This window comes from Papio anubis, chromosome 5 (genome assembly GCF_008728515.1).
Source record: "Papio anubis isolate 15944 chromosome 5, Panubis1.0, whole genome shotgun sequence".
Lineage (NCBI taxonomy): Eukaryota > Metazoa > Chordata > Mammalia > Primates > Cercopithecidae > Papio > Papio anubis.
Genome location: NC_044980.1, coordinates 126,168,772 through 126,184,132, shown reverse-complemented (window position 1 = coordinate 126,184,132; position 15,361 = coordinate 126,168,772). Strand labels below are relative to the sequence as shown.

Sequence of the window (15,361 nt, the reverse complement as noted above, 5' to 3'; positions counted from 1 at the left end):
TTTGTGATTCCTGTTAACATACATTAGGTTTGTTTCCATTTGGGAACTACTATGAATAAAACTTCTATAAATATTTTTATATGTGTCCTTTTGTGAGCATAGTCTTTCATTTCTCTTGGATATATACCTATGAGTGGCAAATAGCACATAAAAAGATGCTCAAGATCATTAGTCATTGGGAAATAGAGATTGAAATACAGTGATGTACCACTACGCATTTAGTGATATACCACTAAATTTAAACAGGTTAAAAGTTAACAGACTGACCATAGCCAGTGTTGGCAAGGATCTGGGGGAACCAGAACATTCATAATCTGCTGATGGGGATGTAAAATGGTATATATAACCACTTTGGACGATGGTTTAGCAGTTTCTTTAAAAAGTAAACCTATATCTACCATATGATCCAGCCATTCTACTCTTACCTACTTACCCAAAAGAAATTAAAGCATATGTCCATAAAAATACTTGTACACAGATATTCATAGCAGCTTTATTTGAAATTGTAAAATATCAGAATCAACCCAAATGTCCATTAACAGTTGAATGAATAGACAAACTGGTATATCCATATAGTAGAATGCTACTTAGCAATAAAAAGGAATGAACTGGCCGGGCATGGCAGCTCATGCCTGTAATCCCAACAATTTGGGAGGCCGAGGCAGGTGGATCATGAGGTCAAGATGTCGAGACCATCCTGGACAATGTGGTGAAACCCCGTCTCTACTGAAAATACAAAAATTAGCTGGGTATGGTGGTGCATGCCTGTAGTCCCAGCTACTCGGGAGACTGAGGCAGGAGAATCACTTAAACTGGGAGGTGGCAGTAAGCCAAGATCACACCACTGCACTCCAGCCTGGCAACAGAGCGAGACTCCATCTCAAAAAATAAAAATAAAAAATAAAAAAAGGAATGAACTATTGGCACATGGCAAACTTTAATGAAGCTAAAACCTATCGATGCATTCTATAACATGAATGAATCTCAAAATAATTATGCTGAGTAAAACAAGCCACACAAAACAAGAGCACTACTACGTGATCCCATTTATATAAAATTATAGGAAATCCAAACTAATGTCTGATGACAAAAGCCAGATCAGACTTGGGTTGGAGGGACAGGGAGGGGCAAAGGGAGGGTTACAAAGCAGCATGAGGAATCTTGGGTGATGTGTTTGTTGTCTTGGTTGTGACATGGTTTCATGGGTGTACATATATGTCAAAACCTTTCAAATTGTATGCTGTATATAGGTGTAGTTAATTGTCAATTATACTTCAATGAAAGTGTGTCCTTAAAAGTCAAATGACTGTATAGTATAACGTTATTTCTGGCCTCTCTCAGTCGCTCTCCTTATTCAAGTACCACATGGTCTTATTTATTGTAGCTATATAGTAATTCATGAGTTGAGGTAGCATTTGTTCTCCAAACTTGTTCTTTTTCAAGATTGCTTTGCATATTCTATGTAGACTTTATTTCCTTATTTCTATAACCATTTACATATAATTTTTAGAACAGCTTGTCGATTTTTTTCAAAAAGTCTGCTGGTATTATGAATGAGATTGTGTCAAATCTGTAGGTAAATTTAGGAAGAATCCGCATCTTAGATATATTGAGTCTTCTAATCCATGAGCACATTGACCTGTTTCATGAATTATGCTTTTTACAGAATTTTTCATGTTATCTAATTTGTCAAATTTATTAGTGTAAAGTTTCTAGTATCACCTAATAACTTCTAATGTCTGTAATATCTATAGAAATACTCCTTCTTTCACTCCTGATATTGGTAATTTATAATTTCCATCTTTTTTCTCATTGATCAGACTTGCTAAGAGTTTATACATTCATAATTTTTTAAAAGAATCAAATTTTAGCTTTGCTGATTTTTCTCTATTATTCATTTGCTAGTTTAGTGATGTCTTTTCCTTATTTTTCTTGTTTGTGCTTCCTTTTGGTATACTCTTTCTTTTTTCCTTTATTCTTGAGGTGGAAAGTTAGTTCACTGTCTACTGACTCCCATTTTTTCTGATCAGAAGTGAAATCTCTTTTTATTTATTTATTTATTTTAAGATGGAGTCTCACTCTGTCACCCAGGCAGTAGTGCAGTGGCACAATCTCAGCTCACTGCAACCTCCACATCCTGGCTACAAAAGATTCTCCTGCCTCAGGCACCCTAGTAGCTGGGACTACAGGTGTGCACCACCATGCCTGGCTAATTTTTGTATTTTTAGTAGAGATGGGGGTTTCACCTTGTTGGCCAGGCTGGTCTCAAACTCCTGACCTCAAGTGATCCGCGTGTCTCAGCCTCCCAAGGTTCTGGGATTACAGGCATGAGCCACCACACCCAGCTGAAACCTCATTCTTATTGTTCCTCTGAAGACAATGTGTCTTTTATTCCTCTGGCTGCTTCTTAGGTTTTCTTGTTATCTTTGGTTTTCAGTGGTCAGACGACAATTTGCCTTTGTGATTTCCTTTGTATTTATTTTGCTTGAGGATTCCTTGCCTCAGATATTGAGTTGTCTTTCTTCAGTTTTGTAAATTTTTAGCCAATATATTTTCAAATATTCCTTCTGCCCTATTCATTATCCCCTCTCCTTCTGAAATTTCAATTATGTTGCTCCTATTCTTATTGTCCCATAATTCTCTAATGATCTGTTTAATTTTTTTTTCATTCTTTTTTCTCTCTGTGCTTCAGTATGGGCCTTTTTTATTATTGACCTGTCTTTGAATTTATTGATCCCTTTTTCTGCTACGTCCAGTCAGCTCTTAATCTTATCAAAGCCCATTAATCCTTTATTTCAGATATTGTATATATCACTTCTACTAAAGGCTTGTTCTTCTCTGGAATATGATTGACTTGGACATATATTCCTTCATTACTGCCCCATGGCTTTTAAAAAGATATGAATTTTAGTTTATTTGGCATTTTTTGTTACGAGAACAGCAATCTTTTTCAAACTTCTGTATCGTAGTTAGAAGCAGAATTCTGTGTATGCAATTTTGGATGCCCTATTTTTTTCAAGTATGTTCAATATTATTGGAAAACTGCAAGTACGGTACACAGAACTTTCCCATATCCTTTACCCAAAGACCCCATTCAAATTTTGCCAGCTGTCTTAATATGTCCTTGATAGAAAATTCAAACCAGAGCACTCCTTGCACTTAGCTGTCATCTGTCCTCAGCCTACTTCAATTCAGAACAGTGCTTGAGTCATTCCTTGATCTTTATGTCCTTAACAGTTTTTAAAATTACAGGCCACTTATTTCTATTAGAGTTTGTCTGATGTTTCTTCATGAACTTTTGGCAAGAATATTACTGAAATTATGCCGAACTCTTCTCTCCACATCCCATCAAATAGGAAAGTAATGTCAACTGGTGACACCATTGGTAATATTGATTTTGATCACTTGACTAAAGTGATATCTGCCAGCTTTCTCCACTATAAGCTTGTCCTGTTTTTCTTTAAAATTAATAAAATGTATAAAAATAATAAATATTTTCTGATGAGATACTTTGAGACTATGTAAATATTCTGTTGTTTCTCTTTCACCCACTAATATTAACATGTCTCGATGGCTTGTAACCAGAATTAACAGTACTATGATTGCCAAATGAAAATGTTCTAGTTCCATCATTTCTTCTACATTTACAAGTTAAAATTTACTGTAAAGAAGAGTTTCTCTTGTCCCCATTTATTTGTTCACTTTTTAAAAATCAGTTCCACCGAATTAACAGAAAGCTATTATCCATTACTATCCTGATTTTCATGCTTAAAATGTCCCAGACTTGGCCAGTAGGAGCCTCTTCAGACTGCCTTCTTGTCCTTTTTGATGCATCTCATGATTCTTTAAGTGATTCCTTACTTTCTGGTACAAGATGTTCCAGGCTATTCTTATTCTTTCCCTGCCCCTTCCCTGGAACAAACCATTTTTTCAAAAAGCCTTGGTTCTTTTTAGTGGTGAGCTATATTTAGAAGCAAAGATGTGAGCATTAAACGTGCTCCTTGCTATTGGGTTTTGCTGTTTGCAGATTCTCTCAGAAGGCGGGGATAAGGACCTATATATACATAGACACATACACATGTACCTTGAGCTAAAATCCATGAGTTCCCTTCAATACCTCCAATGCCAGTCCAACCACAGAGTTCATGCTAGTGTTCCCTCTTTTCATATTTGTAATTCTCTTCTTCCATGAAAAACCTAGTTCCCACTGTCCTCAATATATTTATGTACTGTTAGATTCTCCTCTATATGAAATAATCTCCTGCCCCTACCAAGCTTCTGCACCACTCAGCCACCTTCCTGCACCTAATCCCACCTTGCCACCAGCCACCTTAGCTGCCTACCAGAGACCGAAGAGGCCACCCTCCCACTTGTGATGTCCCTTTCTTTGTAATGGCTTGACCCCCACTTGGCCACCACCATGCTCTGCCACCCTCCTCTTTACTATGACTTTTTGAAGATAAAACATTGTTAGAATCTCCTCTCCTTGGAATTAAAAAAAGGCAAAAGTCATTCTTATGTGTTTAGAGTTGAGATCTAAGTATATTAACAAGAATCAAAGATAATTTAGTTTTGGTTAATGTGACCTGCTCAGAAGAATATTTTGATTTTTAAGATTGTCTAATTTTGCCACCATAAGTAAGACTGAGCCAATACTTAGAATGACTTTTTTCCAAGCTTTAGGTGGAAATACATCAACAACAGTGGAGGATAAAGCCTTCACTTTTGGATGCTACTGTCTCAGGAGAGCAGGACCAGTCAAACAGGCTTGTCCTGACTAACATAGATGAGAGACCAGATGACATTATAGGTCGAGACCCACACTGTGGTGGGCCTGCCTAAAGCAAGGCATTGCCTGCTCAGAAGATACTTCAAACTCAACTCAGTCTTTTGATTTCTTCTATCAGAAGTGGCTCAAAAGGAACTAGTCACTGACCTTGTATTTGTAGCCAGCCACATCTACATATTGAAGAAAGAAAGTACTGATGCTAAGGGCTTCTACGTTGGGTTTGGAGGTGAAAGAGAGGTGCAAAGGTTATTGGTAACAAATGTGTCCATTTTTTTCCTCCATTGTACCCCATTAATATACTTCTCTTTATATTGTTTAAATTCCTGGTGGTAGGAAAGTTTAAACTTGCTTTTAACATGCAGGTGGGCTCAGGAAAATGAAAATAGGCTGTCTGGCAATAACCCAGGCTCCTGGGGTTCCTCTGCAGCAGGACCTGTTCTTGTCTCTTCTCCAAAGGGCTAAATGGTACTGTGTTGAAAATAATACCCCTGTATTTACCTCGAAGTGTTTCTTTAATTGTTGGATTCTATTTTTAAAAGTCATAATCTGACTTCTGCCTCTGGCAATATGGCAGATAAAGATTTTTAAAATCCTTTTAAACATTGGTATGCTTGGTAAGAAAATAAGGACTATCTAGAAGCTAAAAATACAAGTGAAATCAGGAATCCAGAGAGGTAAGATAGCTGTGAGACTGACTTTACCTTGAGGGCTTTGCCAAACTAGGTGAACATTGGTTTTGGTTTACATACCCTCCATGACTCAGGGTACCAAGGACAAATCCCAGGGTCCTTCCGAGGTAGGCATATGTGGAATGTTTCCACTCCCAGTCCCATATATATATATATACACACCTGGGCCCCTCAAGGGCTATATCTGCAGTGTAAGGGTGAACAAGAAAGAGAAATCCACCCAGTCCCAAGGACTGGCAAGAAAATGTTCCTGTCTCAAATCTTGGCACTGAGTAGAGACAGAGAAATTTCCTTGATAATTTATAACCATAGGCTGATCTCCATAAGGAATTGTAGCTCATATGCAAACTACCTGAGTAGCCTGAAAAATCTCAAACATAAAATTTAGGTTTTGGAAAACATAAAATTTAGTCCTTGGAAAAATCCAAGGACTCCAGAATGGTGGAGTCCTTGGATGCCTGGCACAATCAAGAAGAGCCTATATCCAAACTATATCTCCAACATGTTCACAGATTAATTTCTAGAAAATGTGAGCTCTTTTAAAAAGAAATCAAAACACCAAAAGAGAGTACCCTGTAAGAACCAACATAATCTATGAATAACAAAATGATACCGAATATAAAATATGTATATTTAGTATTTTTAAAAAATTAAAAATATGATTGAAAATCAAGAGATTTTACAAATGACCAATCATCTTTATGAATGGCTAAAAAGAATTTCTGAAAATTCAAAATTCAAAACTCAGTAGAAGAGTGTAACAACAGTAGGTTAGAAATAGCTGAAGAGGTAACTTAAGAGCTGGAAGACTGGTTTGAAAAAATTATACACAATGCAACATAGAAAAACTAAAGATGAGAAATGTGACAGAGATAAGAGATAGAATGAAAATTTGTAGCATATGTCTAATTAGAATACCTGGGAAAGAAGGAGAGAGAGAATGGAATAGAGATACCATTTAATGGAAGATAGGTAAGAATATTCAAGAATTGATGAAAGACAGAAATCCTCACTGTCAGGAAACCTGATGAATTATAAGCAGAATAAATGCAAAGAAGTATGTGTGTTTGCATCACAAAGAAATTGCAGAAAACTAGAGAAGATGTTAAAATTATCCAAACATCAAAAATGGATTATCTACAAAGGAATGAAAAGGCTATCAGGTGACATCTCAACAAAGCCAGAGGGCAACTGTTTATCAAGTTGAAAGAAAAAAAAAATACATGAATGTAAGAATAATTACACAGCATAAATAGCTCTTTAAAATTAGGATAAACTAGACATTTTAGACAAACATAACAAAGATAATTTAAGGTATAAGAAGGAATTATGGGCCAGGTGCGGTGGCTTACGCCTGTAATCCCAGCACTCTGGGAGGCCGAGGCGGGCGGATCACAAGGTCAGAAGATCCAGACCATGCTGGCTAACATGGTGAAACCCTGTCTCTACTAAAAAATACAAAATAGTAGCCGGGCGTGATGGCAGGCACCTATAGTCCCAGCTACTCAGGAGGCTGAGGCAGGAGAATGGCGTGAACCTGGGAGGCAGAGCTTGCAGTGAGCCCAGCCTGGGCGACAGAGCAAGACTCCTTCTCAAAAAAAAAAAAAAAAAAAAAAAAGGAATTATGAGGAATAAAGATAGACTCACAATATAGAGTGTTGTCATATAGTTAGGTCAGGAAGGGTTCTAAGGTGTTCTAAGGTTCTTCATGGGGAGGGTTAAAGTGTTGATTATAGACTTTGGCTTAATTATACATTTTAAAATTTGAGATAAACAGTAGAAGAATAAAAGAGATATTTAATGTTTATATGAGTAGTAGAAGAAAATCAGGGTGAAGTATTTGATTCAAAATAAGGAAACAAAAGGGAGAAAGAGGACCACAGAAAAAGGCAAATAAACAATCTAATATAAACTAAATAAATAGCATGTTTATGTGAGGGTACTATAAGGAAAATGAATGAATCACCGCTATATGCAGACATGGGTGTAACTAAATATAGTGTGAGAGCAAAAGAAGAAAAGTCTCAGATGAGTACACAGAGTGTGATTCATTTATATGAAGTTCAAAAGCATGTAAAACAACATACTGCATAGAAATACAAAGGTGAGATAAACCAAAATAATGATAAACACAAAATTCAGGCTAATGACTATCTCTGAGTGGCAATGAGGGAATAGAATTGGAGAGGGACAAACGGGAAAATTCAAAATGAAAGACACGTTTCTTTTTCTTTAAATGAATGGATTTGTCCATGTTTGTTGTATGATAATGCTTAAGCCATCCACAGAGTGGATAAGTGTTCTTTTCTGTCTACTCATTATTTAATAGAAATAAGTTAAACATTTATAGTTATTCAAATTTGATTTTTTATGTGGTGTGAAATAGGTTTCCAATGCTGTTTCATTCTAGGTGGATAGCAGGTTGCCCCAGCATCACCTATCAGAGAGCTATCATTTTCCCATTGGAGTGGTAACTCTTGTTACCCATCTAATTTTCATATACATTGGGATTTATTTCTTGACCCTGTTTTCTGTGTTATTGCCAAATCTGCAGTCATCGATTTGCCTATTCCTAGGTCAATCTCATATTGATTTTATCACAGCAGTTTTCTGGCTTGAATGTTTTAGTATCTGGGAAGGCACATCCCCCTACACTATTCTTTCTCTTATTTTTCTTGGTTATCTGGGGCACTTATTACTTCAAATGAACTTTTTAAGATCATTTTATCTAAGTCTAAAATAATCGCATTAAATTTGTATATTTATGAGAGTCTTCCTACCCACAAATAAGAAATGTTCCAATCTTATTTTATGACCTTCAATAGGGTTTTATAGCCTTTTTTTATATTGGTCTTGTGGCTTTCTTGTCAAATTTGTTTATTAACATTTTACAGTTTTTACCATGATTATGAGTAGATGGTTTTTCCCTTTTTCACTTCTAATTATTTATTGCTACTGTTAAGAGGAATGATTAATTTTGGCATATTTATCATCTGTCCAACTAGTTTCATAATTCTGTTATAATTTTAATATTTTTTCACTGGAGTCTCTTGGATTTCTAAGTATACAGATACATAATCAGCAAAAAGAGATTGTTGTTAGCTGTCTTTCTTTTCCAAATGTTAATGATTATTTCATTTTCTTGTCTTATTATACTTCCTTTATGAATAAGAATGGTGATAACAAATATCCTTGTCTGGCTCCTGATTTTAATTGGAAACACTTAGCGATTGGCTATTTAAGGAGTTTTCTTCTATTTCTTGGTCCTTAAAGTTTTAAATGGAATTATTACTGTATTTTAAGACTTTCTTTATTTCTATTTTCACTCTAGGTTTTGAGATGTGTCTTCTACTTGACCTTGGAAGACTGGAGTCTTAATAGTGACCATTCTTTCCTTAAATTGCCCTGATTTTCTTAACCTTGGAAGACTTGAAGTCTTAATAGTGAACATTATCTCCTTAAATTCTTTCCTGAAATTCTCCTGATTTTCTTGTCGGCTCAAAAATCATAGTTCCCTCAAAAACCCTCTTTGTGCTGCGCTTGATTCTCGTGGCGTTTTGGTATTTTGTTGTCACTATTTAAGGTGTCCCCCCTCCCCTGCAGTAGCTGTAATTCTAGTCGTTTTTTCAGAGGCTGGAGCTCCCGATGTATATGGTTCTTTTCCATAGCCTGTTTGAAGGCAACATTGAAGTACCTTGAGGTGGTGGTGGTCTCACAGAAAGTACCTGATAGGGCAGTTGCTGACCCTGTGAGCTTCTCGTAGAAGTAGACAGGTTGTCAGGCCCCAGTGGAGACCCCTGGTCTCCACGTGCTCTCCTGGACTCAGGGGTAGAGCAGACCAGCCTACCCATGCATTCAGGAAAGCCAGCCTCCCAGAACCCTCAGGCCCACCTGTCAGAGGCTTCAGCCACTGCTTGGCTCAGTTGAGCCAGGGGGTTGAAGCTGAAAATAGATGAAATCAAATTGTCCAATATTGTTACTAAGCTTTGTCTTGATATTATCCAGTGCATGTTTTTATGGCTGATAATCCCATTGAGAGACAAGGGCAGATCCTTGAGAGGAGAAATTGAAACGCTCCTGATTATAAAATGGTAGTTTTTTGTGCTAATATTAGATATTTTAATTGGGCCCCTGTTTTTTTCTTTAAAAGTAGAATGAGGGAGAAAAGCATGTTGTTACTGTGAGACACATCTATGACAGGTGATCCAACCAAGGCAAGGTGCGGACCGGGGCGGCCCTTGTATGGCAGGTAAAGGGCCCTGGGAGAATTTAGCTCCCCATCTGTGCTGGCAAGTCTCCAAGGATAAAGTGACAAGGAGCATCACAGCGGCTCACGAGTAACTCCACAGTGATTCTTGAAATAATTGGAGGCAGCCTGGGGTGTCACGGCCTTGAATCATTAGTTGGTGGAAAAGCAGGAAAGAACCCACGTAGTGGCGCATCAGCGAGACGGTGCAGACCGTGGAGAGCAGCAACATCTGGTCCCCTTGGCTCCAAGACGGAAAGAGCCCAGAGGAGCTGGAGAAAGTGACAAAGGAGCTAAGTACCTGAAGGAAAAATGAGGGCTGGTGACAGGGAATAAGACAGATGCAAGCTGAAGAGGCTTTAGGCAAAGAAAAGGAACTCGGGGGTAGGAATATATTTGGAGGAAGTGTTCTAAAACAAAGCCGTTTTGTAAAAGAAACTCTCCCAAGGGCAGAAATCCTATTGTACTTGACATTTTTATGCAGCTTTTCTTCCCAAGAAGGTCTCCAAAATAACCCTTTAAAAGCCTGTTGAGATAACTTGATAAGACAAATAGAGGGAAAAGAAAAAGGTTTGTGGAGTTTTATTATCGCCAAAAGACATCCAAGTTAAAACACAGGCTCTGATGTACATCCTCAATTCATAGATGTGGGATAATTTTTTTCGATCTCAGGGATCGCTATGCAGCCCTCTCATGTACCCATGAGGAAACTGAGGCTCGCCACGCCTTGTAGATCCCAGGTCGCTGTTCTCCCACCAAGGGCTTTCTACAATCTCCACTCTTTCCACTCAATCTGTGACCATGTCTGTTTCTGTAGAACCATTGATTGATTACTCAGCTCTCTATCCAGCCAATCTTGGGTCTCTGTCTGTTTCTGTAAAACCATTGATTGATGATTCAGCTCTCTATCCAGCCAATCTTGGTCTCTGCAGTGTCTTCATCACATTCAGTCTTCCACCCAGCCCGTTCTGTGCCAGGCCCGGTGCTGAGCTCTGAAGTGGAGCCTGATTCCAGCCCTGAAACCACAGACGCTGCCTGACGCCCAGCCTGGAGTTCTGAGCAGCTGTGAAGGTGCTGCTGGGGCCCTGCCTCAGGGCCTGCTGTTCTGTCTAAGGAACCACAGGAGTGGGGTCCTCAGGCCAGCAGCCTGGCAGCATCCTTTAGGTGGAAGAGGCCTGGGAAGGCTGGGGGGAAATCTCTGGAAATGGTGAGTCAGGTAGTTTCACTGTTGTCACACACAGTAGCTGGGAAGATGACACATAGTGCAAAGGGCTCCCAGAAGGAGGGAAACCATAGGACCTATCTGTAGCAGGTGAGCCTGAGAGGTTTGCAAGATATGCTGGCATTGGGCCCAGGTCAGGGGATGCCTTTGAAACTGAACTCCAGGGTTCCTCTGGCAGGCCAGCGGCCCTGGTGACTACCTGACACTGCCCTTAGGTGTTGAGTGGAGCCTGCAGTTTGTGCTGTGAGTTAGTTCCAGTCACTTTGCCCCGAGAATGTATAATTTCAGACTCCCCCACCTTGGAAGCCCTGGCGCAAGGGAAATGGCAAGGGAAGCATTTCCTTGGGGTATTTTGAAGCATGCTATTTTGCATCTGCCTTTTTAAAAACCATTCAGTACTTTCAACATAAATATGTTCACCTTTCCATTAAGGCTAGCCTCCCGAAGACAGCAACTACCCCACATTTGCATGCACTTGAATCAGTAAAACCAAATGGCTACTTCTTTTCCAGTCCTATTTATTCAACCTTTCACCAATTCGGAGTGTCCAAATTGAGCACTTACTAAGCACTAAGCTCTCTACATGAATTATCTCATGTAATTCTCAAAGCAATCCTGTAAGGGGCAGACCATTGTTATCCTCACTTTTAAATAGGGAAAAGATGGTGGAACCTTGTCTGGGCTTACGCAGCTATCAACTGTGAAGGAGCACAGGACTGGGTGGAGGCCAAGGTTTTACTGTGTTACTGTGTTACTTGAGACCCAGCAGGATTAACACAAGCCCTGTAGGAAGTTCTGTTGCAGCACTCCCCCCACCCCCGCCCCAGTGAAGAGGAGCTGCCTGTCAGCTCTGTCAGCTCCCACCGCAGCAACATGGCCTCTGGCTCCAGCGCCTTCTCCCTCTGCTCTACCAGGGGCCTTTCCCAGGAGAAAGTTCTCTCTGTCTCAGTAAGTCTCCGCTAAGTGACTTGGAGCCTCACGTTCCTCCCTTTCTGGGGTCTTTTTGTGAGGCTGGGGGCTCTGAAGGAAGATGCCCCAGGCAGAAGAAAGAGATGAGAGTCCTTGGCAGCTCCCTCAGGTGATGTTGGTTAGTGTAGGGATTTTGGTGGTATTGAGAACATTATCCAAAACTTGGGAATAAGGCAAAGAGAGGGTGGCAAGTCCTCCCTCTGGGACCTTGTTTACTAGATCTGCCCAAGGATTATTTACTGATCCAGGCTAGAGGGTTACGTCTTTGTTCAACTCACAATTTACCACTGATTAAAGGCCCAGACTGCAGTGACATGCTAACTTTCACATTTGTTCCCAGTAAAAATGCACATGATTCTTTTTGGTGGAAAAGAGAACCCGAAAGGTTGTGGTTTTCTTACCCTGCAGGTCACTCACCTCCTGTGTCCTAGCCTAGGCATCTCATCCCAGCCTTCTTTCTCCAGTGCCCATGTGGTTCCTCCAGTCCTCCTGTGAACCAGCATCTGCACTGTGGGCTCTCTCATTAAGAAGGCAAACACAGCTTTAACACACGCTCATTTTAGATTCTCATGACAGTCACATTTTTAAGTTTTTGAAAAGTATGCTTTGGCACTTGTGTTTGGTGTTTGATCTTCAACTGTGACCAAAAATAACCACCTCCAAAAGCCGTGCCCTGGGGCATTGGACAATATGTAGAAACCTATTTGTGCTTTGGTTTGATACAAATTGGTTAGATAGAAACTCTTTTGGCACAATTGAGAGGCCTACTGACAGATGAAAGGTGTTCCTTCTCTCTTCTTGTTCCAGGCATTTCTGACTTTGAAGTCAATTTGTCAGACCTCAGGTTAGGATCTGTAAACATTATGCATGACAGGTTGCATTACCTTCCAGCAATGGGCAACCATGTGTTTCTGTTGAGCTTTGGGATTGGAAAATGTGGTCAAGTCTTTCAGAGCTGGTCAAACTGCTTTCATCAAGTGCACAAGAACCTCAGCATACAGGCTGTGCTCACTGGTTGAGTTTGAAATCACCTGTGGTCACTGAGCGTACATCACATCTGCCCAGCAGTCACCTGTCCAGTTTCAGGCAAAATAGCAGGAGTGGAGACAGGGAGGTGATGAAGCTGGAAACATCATAATGGGAGGCAAGGGGCTTAATGGCCAGGTGTCCATGCATGACAAGGAGTGGGTTTGGGCCTGTGATGTTCACAGATCCAAGCAGGGCTTCCTTCTGCAGCCCTGTAAACCTCTAGCCTTTAGAGAAGTTGCTACCTGGGCCTCTAAGCTATGTGTCCATGAGGTGGATGAGCAGCAGCCATCCTGCAGCCGGGGTTGCTGATGTGTGGATGTATCCTGACACTGGAGAAGCTCACACTATGGACATCTAGATCCTCCTGGCATGAGTTCCTTGAAGCAGGGACCATATTGCCAACTGAGCAGATTATCCCAAGTTCGAGGGATTTGGAGTGAGACTGATGCAAAGTTAGGCTCTACCACCTACTTGCTGTCTAACCATAGGCAAGTCACTTGACTCATGTTTCCTAATCTGTAAAATGGGCATATATTCATGCCACAAATATATGCTGACTAGGGCCTGTGTGTCTACTTAATAGAGCTTTGAGGAGGATTAAAGGAGCATCAGACGAACACATAGATTCTCAGAGTTTAGCATGGTGCCTGGTGGGCATGCCTCAGTAAATAATAGTCACTTTACACATGACCTTCTCTGGCTGGGGGTTAACACACATATGTCCTTGGGAGGAATCACAGATTCTCTTCCCAACCCTTGAGTATAAATGAGGCGTTACAGGCTGGAGGTGGACCTGACGCAGCCCCAGCACCCAGGGCATCTAGGAGTATGGAGGCCCTCACCAAGGTGGTCTGTGGTCAGAGCTCAGAGAGGGCTGCTGTCTTCCCACCAGCAGCCCTGAGGTGTGCCGAGAGTTTTCTGGCCCCTAAGAGGAGGATAGACCTCTTTCAGCTGGGGGGACTGAGTGGTGGGGTGGCGGGGCCTCACCCCACTTTCCAGGTAGGACAGTTGGGCAGGGTGAAACTTTGCATCTGCCTCACAGCTCCCTGCAGACTGAGTCTGCCTGGTGATGTTTACCTTGGGGCAGGGCTTCAGGAGTCAGGCCTCTTCTTACACCAGGCCTCCTCGCCCTGTATGCCAGGTTCCAGGGCACCCGAGGGTACTCCACTCTCTCCTTCCCCCAGGTCTCTGGCATCTTCACCATCAGGTCTCAGGTCTAATCTCACCTCCTGAAAGAGGCTTCCCTGACCACCAGAGTAAAGTGTGCCCACTGCAGCACCCTGGTTATTTCCTTCCTCTCATTTAACACCATCTATACTTGTCTTGTTTCTTGTTTGCCAGTTCACCCTCTTGTGTGTCTTCCTACACTGTCATGGTAGTGCCCTGAGGATAGGAGCCTATTCTGTCTGAATCCCCAGCACCTGGAATTGGGACTGGCACATAGCGAGTGCTCAGTAAATATTTGTTGGATGAATAGACAGATGGCAAGCTGGCAAGCAGGCACTCCGGAAGTGCCCCATTGTTACCACCCACCCTGTCTTAGGGTGGACATGGCATGGGACTGGAGCGTGGGGCCTCTGCCTGGTTCTCACACAATCCTGAATTCTCTAGCCGCATACCAGGCACTTGGGTGGTTTCTGCAATGAGAGAGTCAACACTGATAGGCACTCTCTGTCCCTGGATCACCTTGCCACGTGTGAAAGTATAAGTTATCTTAAAGCAGGGAAGAATACTGGGACCGTTGCCTCCAATCCCTGGAGGCGCACCCCACATATCTGCACATGGCTACATGCACGTGGCTCTTCCACAGGCAAAGCCTCAGCTCTGGGTCATTAAGAAACCCAACCATGACCCCAGGTGAGGGCTGCCGCTCCCCTGTGTGTTGGTATGTCAAGACCTGAAGGATAAAGTATATAAGGCCGTGTATAAAGGGCTGTATCTGCCCATGGACAGGCACTTGGCTGGACAAGTACCTCTGTCTGCAGAAGCTGGAGACAGCTGCTGTGCTGGGCTGGGGTTCGTGGCAGGTGGCAAATGAGGTTCTTGAGGTTCTTGGTGCTGCACACACTGCCTCTGGTCTTCTGCCTTCACACCCTGCTCTTCTCAGCCAGTTTTGGGCTTTCCAGTGAGTGGCCTCCTCGGAGCCAAGCCATCACCTCATTGAGGCCTCATAGTGAGTTGGGAATTGAGTGCTAGGTCGTGTACTGGGGGCACTGACAGCCTTCAGGAGGAGGCCTAGGCAGAACCTCTGGCTGAGATGGGAGCAGGGAGCTCCCAAGGCCTTGTCAGGAGAGATGGGGCTCTCATCAGTAGTCAAGCTGGAGACGAGGTCTCAGACACAGAAAAGCTGTGTTGGGAAGAATGTGCCAGCAGGCCGTTGGCATCCAAGAGTGGAAGAGCTCGTGGCTTTTCCCTCA

At 41.6% G+C, this 15,361-nt stretch overlaps 1 protein-coding gene across 3 annotated transcripts in view; it reads left to right on the top strand.

The window, feature by feature from the left end:
- Nucleotides 1–15,361, top strand: part of FSTL4 (follistatin like 4) — a 439,124-nt gene that overhangs the window by 209,575 nt on the left and 214,188 nt on the right. The window lies entirely within an intron of this gene.